Below are 13,715 nucleotides of genomic sequence, written 5' to 3'. Positions count from 1 at the left end.
TTTTACCTTAAGTTAAGTCAATAACTGGTTTATAGATAGGAAAAGGGAGAGATTTTATTTATATTTTGGTATTAGATATTTTACTGAGAATTCACCAGCTCCATAATTAAATATTACAGAGCTATAAATTTTATATACCTCTGGTTTTCATGCACTTCCATCAGCAGGTGTCAGAAACAATCCCACCTTCTGCAACTGCTAAGCAATAAGTAAAATCTCCCTTCACTCCAATTAATGAGAGCAAATGGGAAGAGTTAAGATTTAAGAAAATATTTGAATGATGTAGAAATATGATTTACTGTTAGGGACAAAGCCCATAATTACTAGTAATAGTACTTACAAAAAATAACAACTGTTATCATGATCTGCATTGTGAGAGCCACTGCAGTTAATGCAGAGGAAAAAAATGGGCCCAGTATAGGTTATTTCTTGAACACAAGAAATAACATGTTTAGCTAGAAATAAAATTGAACAGAAGAGAGTTACATGAAGTATTTATTGAGGTGTGGCATAGGTAAGGAGCTGTGTCACTGGAACCTGGCAAGAGTGGTGTGGGCCTGTTCAGAGCTGTGGCCTTAGTGGCACATATGGACTGTGGCAGAGATAGGGATGTTGGGAAGGATAAATACTCTAACCCCTCTTAACGCCTGCCTTCCAGTTTCTTGCTAGAACTTCCCCCTCTCCTCAATGTGAACTCAAACAGAAATCAGAGGACAAAACCAGGAGTTAGAGTAAATAGTATTCAGCTTCCCTGGTGATAAAGTAGGGCAGACAAGGGCAGAGGTTGAATTTAGGGGAAGAAGTAGAGAAATAACCTTACAATATTTAAGCTATGATAGTTTGCTAGCCAGAGGCCCTGCAGTCCTATAATAGGACTGAGCAACCTCTACAAGCTCTGACCACAGTGGTTGAAATGTGGTAGAGTTTTTAATATGATGACCAAGGAGGTTTTCTACACAGGTGTTGTGCACATTGTTGAAACAAAATATACATAAAATGTGTAATAGGTTGTTTCTATAGGATCTGACAGACCCTTAGTTCTCAGGGAAGCCTAAATCCTAACTCCTACAGTTGCCAGTGGTTTTACATTTGGAAGCCTTTCCATTTGACACCTGGAGAACTCAATAATAGATACCAAGAACATGTCCTGAACTAGAACTTTAAGCCTCTATGAGAATTGTCCTCCCCCTTTTTTATTTTTTAAGGAAGATAAGATTCTCACAGGTAAAAGGAACATGAATATTATGTTAAGTGAAATAAGCCAATCTGAGAGGGACACATATAAAATTACCTCACTTGTTCTTGGAATCTAATGAACAAAATGAATTCACCAACAAAATAAGACCCAAAGCAGAGAGGCATGGAACAGATGGACATACCTCAATGTGGGGTTTGGGGTAATAAGAAGAGATAAACCAAAGAACTTATATACTTACTAGAGGTCCAGTGCACAAAAATTTGTGCACTCTGGGGGGGGTGTGTCCCTCAGCCCCGCCTGTGCCCTCTCTCAGTCTGGGACCCCTCAAGGGATGACAACCTGCTGGCTTAGGCCTGCTCCCTGGGGGATTGGGCTTAAGTTGGCAGTCATACATCCCTCTGGCAGTCCAGGAGCCCTTGGGGGATGTCCACTTGCTAGTGGGGAGCAGGCCTAAGCTGCAGTCGGACATCCTTAGCACTCCTGAGGGGGCAGGAGAGGCTCCCACCACCACCGCTGTACTGGCAGCTGCCAGTCTGGCTTGTGGCTGAGCAGAGCTCCCCCATGTGGGAGCGCACTGACCACCAGGGGACAGCTCCTTCATTGAGCATCTGCCCCCTGGTGGTCAGTGTGTGTCATAGTGACCAGTCATTCCCAGTCATTCTGATGTTAGGGTCAATTTGCATATTACCCTTTTATTATATAGGATAGAGTACTGGTTCATGGGTGGGTGCTGGCTGGTTTTCCCTGAAGGGTGTCCCAGATCAGGGTGAGGGTCCTGCTGGGGTGCCTGGCCAGCCTGGGTGAGGGGCTGAGGGCTGTTTTCACACTGGCCACACTCCCTTCAGGGTGGGTGTCCCCGCTGGAGTGCCTGGCCAGCCTGGGTGAGGTGCTGAGGGCTGTTTTTAGGCTGGTCACACCCCTTTCAGGGTGGGGGGTCCTGCTGGGGTGCCTGGCCAGCTTGGGTGAATGGCTGATGGCTGTTTTCAGGTTGGCCAAGCCCCCCGGTGGGGACCCTCACCCCATGAGGGTGTGTCAGCCTGGGTGAGGAGCTGATGGCTGTTTACAGGCTGGCCACAGCCCCTTCAGGGTGGGGATCGCCACTGGGGTGCCTGGCCAGCCTGGGTGAGAGGCAGATGGCTGTTTGCAGGTTGGCCACAGCCCCTTCACCATGGGTGTCCCTGCTGGAGTACCTGGCCAGCCTGGGTGAGGTGCTGAGGGCTGTTTTCAGGCTGGCCACACCCCCTTCAGAGCGGGGGGTCATGCTGAGGTGCCTGGCCAGTCTGGGTGAGGGGCTGATGGTGTTTTCAGGCTGGCCAAGACCCCCAGCAGGGACCCTCACCCCATGAGGGTGTAGCCAGCCTGGATGAGAGGCTGATGGCTGTTTTCAGGCTGGCCACAACTCCTTCTGGATGGGGGCCCTGCTGGGGTGCCTGGGCAGCCTGGGTGAGGGGCTGATGGCTGTTTTCAGGCTTTTCAAGCCCCCCAGTGGGGACCCTCACCCCGTGGGGGTGTGGCCAGCCTGGGTGATGGTCTGAGGGCTGTTTTCAGGCTGGCCACACCCCCTTCAGGGTGGGAGGTCCCTACTGGGGAGCCTGGCCAGCCTGGGTGAGGGGCTGATGGCTGTTTGCAGGCTGGCCATGGCCCCCAACCACCCAAGCTCCCAGTGGAGGCTGGATGGAAGTAGGTATCTGGGATTTATTTTTATTCTATAATTAAACCTTTCTTGCCTTAAGCCGAGGCCACAGCTGGCCAGGGCAGGCGGGAAGCTCGGCTTTCTCCATTGCCAGGGAAACCAAGCCTCCTGCTTGCTCAGGTTCTGTGGCTACCAGCCGCCATCTTGGTTAGGTTAATTTGCATAGAGTCGCTTTGATTGGCTGGTAGGCATTGCTTGGGGTGTAGCAGTGGTGCGGTCAATTTGCATGCTTCTCTTTTATTATATTAGATAGGCATAGCCCATGGACATTGACAATAGGGTGCCGGGAGCCGGTCCACCCTTGCTGTTTCAAGGGACCTGGCATATATGGCATACGGTTCTTAATATGTTTGCTCACCTTCTTGGCACTATGTGTTTTAACCAAGGTCACCTCTCTGAGAAAGGTTGTTTCCCCAGGTAGGGATTTTCTCCTGAAGTTAGGGAGGGAATAAAACCCCTTAACTAAGTGCCAGGTGGGTAATTAATCACTTTAACTATGAACAATTATGCTTAAGCTACATAATCTTTACTCCCTGGAATGGAGATAAGAAACACCCTAACCTTTGGAATAGAGATTGATAGGATTGGAATCAACTGGTATAAATACAGATGTAACAAGACAACAGGACACAGAACCTAGACACAGGAACCTACACAGAACCTAGACACAGAACCTAGAGACAGAACTTCACTGGAGAGAACATGGCAAAAGATTCTGGACAGAAACTGGCCCCAGAACCTAGAGACAGAACCTAACGAGAGAACATGGCAAAAGATCCTGGACAGAAACTGGAGACAGAACCTAGACACAGAACCTAGACACAGAACCTACACAGAACCTAGAGACAGAAGAACTTCGCTGGAGAGAACATGGCAAAAGATCCTGGACAGAAACTGGCCCCAGAACATAGAGACAGAACCTAGCGAGAGAACATGGCAAAAGATCCTGGACAGAAACTGGAGACAGAACCTAGACACAGAACCTAGACACAGAACCTAGAGACAGAAGAACTTCGCTGGAGAGAACATGGCAAAAGATCCTGGACAGAAACTGGCCACAGAACCTAGAGACAGAACCTAGCGAGAGAACCTGGCTGAAGATCCTAGAGACAGAACCTGGCTACAGAACCTGGATAGAACATGGCAAGAGAACCTGACTAGAACCTGGTGACTGAACCTGGCTGGAGAACCTGGAGAACCTGGCTGGAGAACCTAGCAAGAGAACATGGACACAGAACCTGGCTGGAGATCCTAACCAGAACTTTGCTGGAGATCCTGACCAGAACTTAGCTAGAGATCCTGGCTAGGCTGCTTATCAACTGAACGCTGTCTCTGTGTCATTCCTTCTTCGCCGACTCCGTCCACACCTTTGGGGACCCCTGGACCTTTTGGGGTTGGACCCCAGCAATAGGGTAATGAAGACATGGGGAGGTGTAAAGGCCAGGAAGATGGGGGGAGGGGAGGGAATTATGCTGTAATATTATCAACAATAAAAAGTATATTTAAAAATAAATAATAAAATAAAAAATAAAATAAGCATGAAGTTCCTTGCATAAATATAGAATATTCACAATTTTGTTGGACTTTTTATGCCATAATCAGCCTTGTTAGAAATTATTAAATACTTCCCATGTGCCATTCATTGTGCTAAACTTGGTCACTACATTTTCTCGTTTATATCTCAATGTAATTCTATGTGGTAGGCATGATTATTATCATTTAATAGAGAAAAAAATTAGACCTAGAGGGATATTGAAACTTGTCCAAATTTACTCAGCTAACACATTCTGGTTTTGTATTTAAAGCTGTGTGACTTCAGAGTCTCTTTCCTGAAATAGGCCTGGGTATAAACCCAGTCTTGATCATAGGCATTTCTCTAGGATGCAGCACTGGTGCAGAGGATCCCACCAAAAAATAGAGTAAGATGGTTTTGTTTCGATTTTATTCTTGAAGAAGGGAATTTGGCTATCTCAAAAGTTAGCACCTAGAAGTAAAATTCAAGACATCAGCCTTCTCTTACAATATTCATTCTACTATTTCTTCTCCTTATCTTTTTGCTAAATTCTTTCTTCCCCTTTTTTCACATCTGTAGATATCACTATTGCCATTGTATACCAAAGCAATTTATCCATTGGCAAAGCTTACCCTCAATATTTCTTAGAAATGTACCAACAATGGTGAAGCAATTGGATATTCAAGCTATGCCTATATAATACCATTTAATATTTGTACAACATTTACAATTGATTAATAATAATAATAACAGCTATTTATTGAGTGCTTACTATATTCCAGGCTCTGTTTAAGTGTTTTAGTTGGAGTAGCTCAATCTCTAATACTACTATATGAGACAGGAATTATCTCCATTTTATAAAAGTGACTAGAGACTCAGAGTAATCAACTGACTTAACAAAAGTCACACAGCAGTTTTTGACTTGCAGTTTAGCTAGTGGGCTCATCCTCTTAGTCACTCTACTAAGTCACTTAGTCACTCTACTACACCCTGATCCACTCACTAATGGATCAGGATAATATACCAGACTTCAAATTTAAAGAGTCCTTGAAGCTCCTAGATAGGTTGTTAACCCAACTTTCAACACAGGTTTCAAGAAAATCTTTGCAAAAAATGTACTGATGTGTTAGGAAAATATTTCTTTTTTAGTTAATATTTCTATAATATGCCCTGCCTATTTTGCAGTTGTGCATTGCCTGTCAGGGTGAGCATGAAGTAAGTTTGCTCTGTAGAAAGGAAGGCACACTTGTTCAGAGTTTATTTTGCTATATATCCAAAGTTAGAAATGTTTAATGTATTATCTCCAGTGTTTTAACTGTGAAAAGCATGTCTTTATCATGATCTTTTTCCAAGTCATCTTTTCAAGTATATGTAATATTTAAACTGGTTTATTTTTCATTCATTCTGTTTTTTGCCAAGTCTTTAATCATTTTGTATCACTCTCATGTTCTGTTATGGTTTCTTAGCCTGTCTGAATCATGTTATAATAGGCCTTTAAGGTCTATCCTTTTGTGCTTACACATAATCACAGTTGAATAGGGGAAGATCAGGTGGCACTATATTGTGTTCATAAAATGACTCACACTATCCTGGTTGTCCTGGGAATGTAAAATATATGTGTAAAGGCTCTGTAACCCCTTTATCTGAACTCTTATCAGTTAGCAAAAGAAATGAGGAGAGGGAATATGCTTTTAGCACTTTCTCCTGATACTCTGTGAATGAGGTTTAAACATTAAGACAGAATATTCAATAATGTTAGCATTTTTAGAAACATTTTTGAAATAAGAGCTACATATTATTTTCTTTGTTGAACTAAGAACACTAGAACAACCTCATTATTCACTGAGAACACTTATAGGAGTATTGAGTCCCTTTATCGCATTTCTAAACAAAAGAATCCCCTAACTTTAATAAAACATCAATAATGAAAATATGAATGCATACTTTGGGGTAAATCTATGTGATTAATTACCTTGGTTGATAAAATACTAATGCTAATGTGGTCAAGGCTACCAGTTTGAATCTTCTATTTTCCTGCCCCAATGATCTAATTTCAGATGTTTGTCATTGGTTATGTGGGATGGATTGGGGCATTAATGGATATTTCAGTTGAAATTTATTCATTAATTTATTTAACTGTTCATTTATTCAACACATTTATTGGGTACATACCATATGCTAGGAGCCACACTAGGAACTGGAAATAGTGAAGTGACCAAAATAAACATATTTCCTTGTTCTCATGGAGGCAGATATATAAGAGCTTCTCCTCAACACTCCAGGAAGGAGATACATCAATTAAGACATCTAAAGAACAGCTCCTACTTGAAATAAACAGCATTTTCATCAAGTAAAGAGCTGTAGACATACCTCTGTTTTAAACTGTAGATAGCAGAGGAAGTGAGGTCAGAAGAATGGCAACGTGAAAGATCCCTTTAGTCTCTCCCCTGAAATTACAAGTTGATCATGTATAACTCAACAAAGAACTCCCTGCTCAATAAAAAGCCACACCTAAGAGATCCATGCATTGAATTATCTAAAGTTGGGCAAATGGGAACAAACAGGTAAGAAGGGAGGAGAACTCAAACCAACATAGATGTAGCCCTGCAGCCTAGAGGTGGCAGCTGGCTCAGCCTGTAAAGGGAAGGAAGCCAGCTGTAGTGGGCACTTTCTTCACCTGCAAGGTGCAGATATTTTGGGTGGACAATCCTTTAGGAGTGAGCAGTGCAAACTGCGGCTGCTGAGAGGCCTGGGCAAAGACACAGTGCAGGGTTTCTGCTCTGGTTGTTGGCTGTTGGGTGGTCAGTGTTCCAAACAAAGAAACAGAGCCACAGAGCCCTACTACCATTTAAACTCATCTCCAGTAGTCCTTGGTGTTGGGTTGCAGAGCATATTATCTTCAAATCTCTGGTTGGGGCGGGTGGGGAGGGAACCCACGGAGGTCTGAGGTTGCCTTTATCCAGAGGACAAAACAAACTCCATGACTCAGAATCAGGGCTAAACTGACAGCAGCCACTGAGGCCAGCTTTGGGAATTTCACAGAGCTAAAAACCTTGAGATTCATCGCCATCTACTGGAAAATTTTAGGAAGACCTCTTCAAAAACACCTGCTACAGAAGTGCATATATATATATATATATATATAATGAGCCCATCAAATTCCATGAATAACCAAGATAGAGAAGCAGTTTAGAAACAAAATGAAAAATCTTCAGAAAGCAAACTGGAACACATGGAAATATGTGATACAACTTACAGAGAATTCAAGATTGCAGTTCTAAAAATATTCAACGAGATGTGAGAAAATACAGACAGGCAATTTAATGCACTCAGAAAACAAATTAATGAATAAAATGAGTAACAGAGAGATTGAGGCTAAAAAAGAACCAAACAGAAATCCTAGAGATGAAGCATTCAATTAAGGAGATCATTAATGAGCTACTGAGCATAGGAAGTAGAACTGCCCAGACAGAAGAAAGAATTAGGGATATTAAAAATAGGACCTATAAATGATACAGATGAAAGAAGAGAGAGAAATGAGCATAAAAAATGAAAGAGCTCTATGAGAACTATCTGACTCCCTCAGAAAAAGCAATATTACCAGTAGAATAATAGGCATACCAGAAGAAACAGTGAGAGAGAAGGGAACAGAGAGGCTATTGAAACAAATAGTGGATGAGAACTTCTCAACCTATAGAAAGAACTAGATCCTCAAATCCAAGTAGCAAGCAGAACACCTAGTTACCTTAAACCAAAGAGTCCCTCTAAAAGGCACATTATATTAAAACTGTCAAATATTAATGAAAAAGAAATAATTCTCCAAGCATCCAGGGAAAAGAAGGAAGTGACCTACAAAGGAAAGTCCATCAGAATATCATCAGACTTCTCAGCAAAAACTCAACAAGCCAGAAGAGAATGGAACCAAATATTCAAATGACTGAAAGAGAGAAATTACCAGGGAAGAATAATATATCCAGCAAAGTTATCTCTTAAATATGAAGGATAAATAAAGACTTTTCCAGACATATGAAACCTGAGGGAATTTATCACCAGAAAATCTCCAATGCAGGAAATGCTCAAAGGAGTTATTCTCCCTGAAACAAAGAACATACAGTCACAACACTAAGAGTAAGATCACAAAAATCCTTACAGCATAAACAGGGATAAGTTGTGACAACAAAAACATAAAAGAGGAGGAGGTAAAGGCGTGACCTGGCAAAGGAAGAGGAAGAGCAGATGCACTCAAAAGAAAACAATAACTACTGTACATCTGAAACTTTATTTTTCATAAACCTAATGGCAGTTACACACAGCAAAACCCCAAACTGAGATATATAGCTTAAAAAAGAAAACAAAGGAGAGAAGTACGGGATACTACCAAACAAAAACAGCAGACAGAAACAAAAAGGAAAAGAACCACTGGAGGCACAGAGCTACCAGGAAATGATGGATAAAATAGCCATAGGAAATCCTCATACATCAATTGAATTAGCCTAAATGTAAATGGACTGAATTCACCAATAAAGAGGCATAGAGTAGCAGATTGGATCAAAAAACAAAAACAAACCATATGCTGCCTTTAAGAGACATACCTAAACTGCAAAGACAAAGGTAGATTCAAAATGAAAGGGTAGAGAATGATTCTCCAACCAAATAACATACACAGAAAAGCAGGTGTAGCCATATTTATAACTGACAAGATAGATTTCAAGATACCACGGGATAAAGACGGACATTCTAAGACATAACACTTCTTAGTATATATGCACGCTATTAGGGAGCACCAACTTATATAAAGCAACTACTCATAGAACTGAAGGAAGAAACAGACAAAAACACAATCATAGTTGGTGACCTTAATATTCCATTGAGAGTCTAGATACACCAAATGGAGATAATTGACATTTACAGAGCCATTCATCACAGAACATCTGATCATACATTTTTCTCTAGTGCGCATGGAACATTATCAAGGATAGACCATATGTTGGGTCATAAAACTAGCCTCAACAAATTCAGGAAGATTGAAATTATACCAAGCATATTCACTGGACACAATGCCTTGAAGTAAGAAATTAACTTCCAAAAGAAGTAAAGAAACCCATGAATACATGAGATTAAACAACATACTACTAAATATGACTGGATCAGAGAAAAAATTAAAGGTGACACCAAGGCATATAGAGACAAATGAAAATGACAATATGGCACGTCAAAACTTCTGGGATGCAGTGAAAGCAGTAATAATAGGGAAACTTATATCATTACAGGTCTATCTCAAGAAACAAGAGAAATCCCAAATAAACAACCTATCATCGCATCTTAGAGTACTAGAAAAAGAATAAACAAACTCCAAAGAAGAAATGAAATACTAAAAGTTAGAGAATTTAATTAGAGAAGTTTATAAAAATAATACACTAAAGACCTAGATCTTTGAGAAGATTAATAAAATTGACAAACCCTATTTTGATTCACTAAGGAAAAAAGAGAAAAGACCTATATAAACAAAATTAGAAATGAAAGAGGACAAGTTACCACAGGCATCACAGATATACAAAGGATCATATTAGAATACTATGAAAGCCTATATTCGAACAAATCCAATAACCTGGAAGAAATGGGAGCATTCCTAGAAATATATAACCTTTCTAAACTAAATCATGAAGACTGAAGAATTTTAAAATCTAAATAAACTTATCAGCAGTGAGGAAATTAAAAGAAACATAAAAAAACTCCCCAAATAAAAGTCCAGGACCAGGTGGCTTACCAGTGATTTCTACTAAACATTCAAAGAAAATTTAAAACCTATGGAGCTGCAGTGGCGCCATCGGTTAGCGCGCGGTACTTATAAAACCTATCCTTCTCACACTCTTCCAAAATACTGAAGAAGCAATACTTCCTAACACATTTTATAAAATTAACATAACCCTGATACCAAACCCTGGAAAGGATAACACAAGAAAACAAAAACTGCAGTTCAATATCTCTGATGAATACAGATGGAAAAGTTCCAGAGAAAATACTAGCAAACTGAATACAACAATACATTAAAGAAATAATACATCCAGATAAAATGGGGTTTATTCCTAGAGGCACAAGGATGGTTCTACATATGCAATGTAATACACCATACTAACAAAAGAAAGAATAAAAATTATATGATCTTATCAATAGCTGCAGAAAAAGCATTTGATAAGCTCCAACACTCACTTATAATTAAAACATTCAATGAAATAGGAATAGAGGGAATTACTCCAACATAATAAAGGCCATAAATGACAAATTATCGGCTAATATCATACTCAATGCCAAAAAAAAAACAACCCACAAAGCATTTCATCTAAATTCAGAAACAAGATAAGGATGTCCACTTTCACCATTCTTATTCAACTTTGTTCTGGAAATCCTAACCAGAGCAATAAGGCAAGAGAAAGAAATAAACGTGATCGGAATTTGGAAGGAAGACATAAAAGTGTCACTTTTTGGAGATTAAATGATTCTGTATATAGAAAACTCGAAAGACTCCACCATAAAACCATTAGAAACAATAACCAAACACAGTCAAGTTTCAGGATACAAAATCAATGTACAAAAATCCACTGCTTCCTGTATACTAACAACAAAACTTCAGAAAAAGAAATGAAAAACAAAAATCCTTTTGCAATTGCAAACAAAAGCATAAAATACATAAGAATAAACTTAACAACAAATGTGAAAGTCCTATATACTGAAAATTACAGAGCATTATTAAAAGAGATTGAAAAAATACATAATGAAATGGAAAAATATCCTGTGTTCATGGATTGAAGAAGCAACATATTTAAAAAGGCTATATTATACAACACAGTATACAGATTTAATGCAATCCCTATCAAGATTCCAATGTCATTTTTTAAAGAAAAAGAACCAAAAAATCATCACATTTATATGGAACCACAAAAGACCCAGAATAGCCAAGGCAATTCAAATATATATATGATTGATTTCAGAGAAGAAGGGAGAGGGAGAGAGAGAGAGAAACATCAATGAGAGAGAATGATTGGCTGTCTCCTTCATGCCTCCTACTGGGGATGGATCCCACAACCTGGGGATGGATCCCACAACCCGGGCATGTGCCCTTGACCAGGATCGAACCTGGAACCTTTCAGTCCACAGGTCGATGTTCTATGCACTGAGCCAAACCAGCTATGGCTGGCAATTCTGAGAAAAAAGAATGAAGCCAGAATTGTCACATTACCTGACTTCAAATTATACTACAGAGCTACAACAATCAAAACAGCATGGTATTGTCAGGAAAACAGACTCACAGATCAATAGAATATAACTGAGAGCCCAAATATAAAAAACTCATGTATATGGACCAATAATTTTCGACAATGTAGCCAGAAACACATAATGGAGTAAAGATGGTCTCCTCAATAAATGGTGTCTAGGAAAACTAGAAAGCCACATGCAAAAAAAATGAAACTGGATTACAGTTTGTTCCCATGTACAAGAATTCAAAATGGATTACATATCTAAATATAAGATCTGAAGCAATAAACTTCATAGAAGAAAACATTGGTACTAAACTTATGGACCTTGGCTGTAGATAATTTTTTATGAATTTGACCCTAAAGGCAAGGGAAGTAGAGGTAAAAATAAATGAGTGGAACTATAACAAACTAAAAGGTTTCTACACAGTAAAAGATACAGGCAGCAAAACAAAGAGGCGACTGAATGGGAGAAGATATTTGCAAATAGAAGCTCTGACAAAGTTTTAATATTCAAAATATATAATGAACTCATAAAACTCAACACTAAATGAACAAACAATCCAATTAAAAAATGGGCATAGGACCTGAACAGAACTCTCCCAATAAGACATACAAAAAGCCAACAGATATATGAAAAGATGTCCAACCTCACTAGCTATTAGGGAAATACAAATCAAAACTACAATGAGATACCACCTCACACCAGTTAGAATGGTATTATCAACAAGACAAGTAATAACAAGTGTTGGAGAGGTTCGTGAGAAAAGGGAACCATCATTCACTGCTAATGGGAATATAGACTGGTACAACCACTATGGAAAACAGTATGACAGTTCCTCAAAAATTTAACAATTTAGTTTCCATATGATCCAGCAATCCCTCTTCTGGGTGTCTAGCAGAAAAACTCAAAATCATGTGTTCACAAAGATATATGCACCCCTATGTTCATTGCAGTATTATTCATGGTAGCTAAGACATGGGAGACAACCAAAGTATCCTTTGAAAGATGAATGGATAAAGATGTGGTACATATACTAGTACACAATGGAATACTACTCAACCATAAGAAAAGATGAAACACTGCTATTTGTGACAACATGGATGGACCTTGAGAATATGCTAAATGAAATAAGTCAGTCAGTAAAAGCTAAGAACCTTTATTTCACTCATATGTATGATATAAAACTGAAACTCATGGGCACAGACAGCAGTGTGGTGGTTTCCAGAGGAAAGGAGGAACGGAGGGAGGGAGAGAGAGGAAGAGAGAGAGAGAGAGAGAGAGAGAGAGAGAGAGAGAGAGAGAGAGAGAGAGATGATTGGTTGCCTCCTGCAAGGGCCACAACAGGAATCAAACCTGCAATCTGGATATCTGCCCTGACTGGGAATTGAGCCCACAACCTTTCAGTGTAAGGGATGATGCTCCAACCGAGTCACATGGGTCAGGGCCAAAATGTCACATATAATTATTTACCTAAAAGTGTCTAGTAAGTCCTTGGAATGTAAGGGGTTATTAAAGAGGTTCTATATCTCCTCTATCTGAATTTTATCAGTTAGCGAAAGGAGATGAGAATAATTATTGGTGGCTATTATCTTTTTATAGATGATGAAACTGAAATAGCTTACAGAGGGTCACTTAGCTAACACATGGCCAATTAGGTGTTCACATCCTGAACTTCTGACTTCTAATATATGTTTTTCTTAAAACACCACTCTGATTGCTCTGCTATATGCATCATATGCACTCAATTATATCATTGGTATAAATAGAATGCTTTCTCAAAATTATTATTTCAGAAACAGTTCCTGAAATTCTTCTCAAGGAATCCTTAATAACTCTAAGTGTCCAAAGAGACTAAAACGAACAAGAAATAGAGGTTTTCTTCAAGATCAAACTGAAACTAAATAAAAGGAATTATAATATAGGGACCTTAGAGCCCATCTAGCACAACTTATTTCTCACATATAAGGAAACAAAAGCCAAAAGAAGCTAAGTTATATGCTTAAGTCTAATAAAACATATTTCTCCTTTTAATTTTGATATTTACAGAGAGCTTG

At 39.5% G+C, this 13,715-nt stretch overlaps 1 protein-coding gene across 1 annotated transcript in view; it reads left to right on the top strand.

Moving 5' to 3' along the window:
- Positions 1 to 13,715, top strand: part of IL1RAPL2 (interleukin 1 receptor accessory protein like 2) — a 632,274-nt gene that overhangs the window by 19,064 nt on the left and 599,495 nt on the right. The window lies entirely within an intron of this gene.

Source organism: Myotis daubentonii, chromosome X (assembly GCF_963259705.1).
Source record: "Myotis daubentonii chromosome X, mMyoDau2.1, whole genome shotgun sequence".
In the NCBI taxonomy this organism is placed as follows: Eukaryota; Metazoa; Chordata; class Mammalia; order Chiroptera; family Vespertilionidae; genus Myotis; species Myotis daubentonii.
Note: the sequence above shows the minus strand (reverse complement) of the source record. Positions and strands in the feature narration are given on the sequence as shown.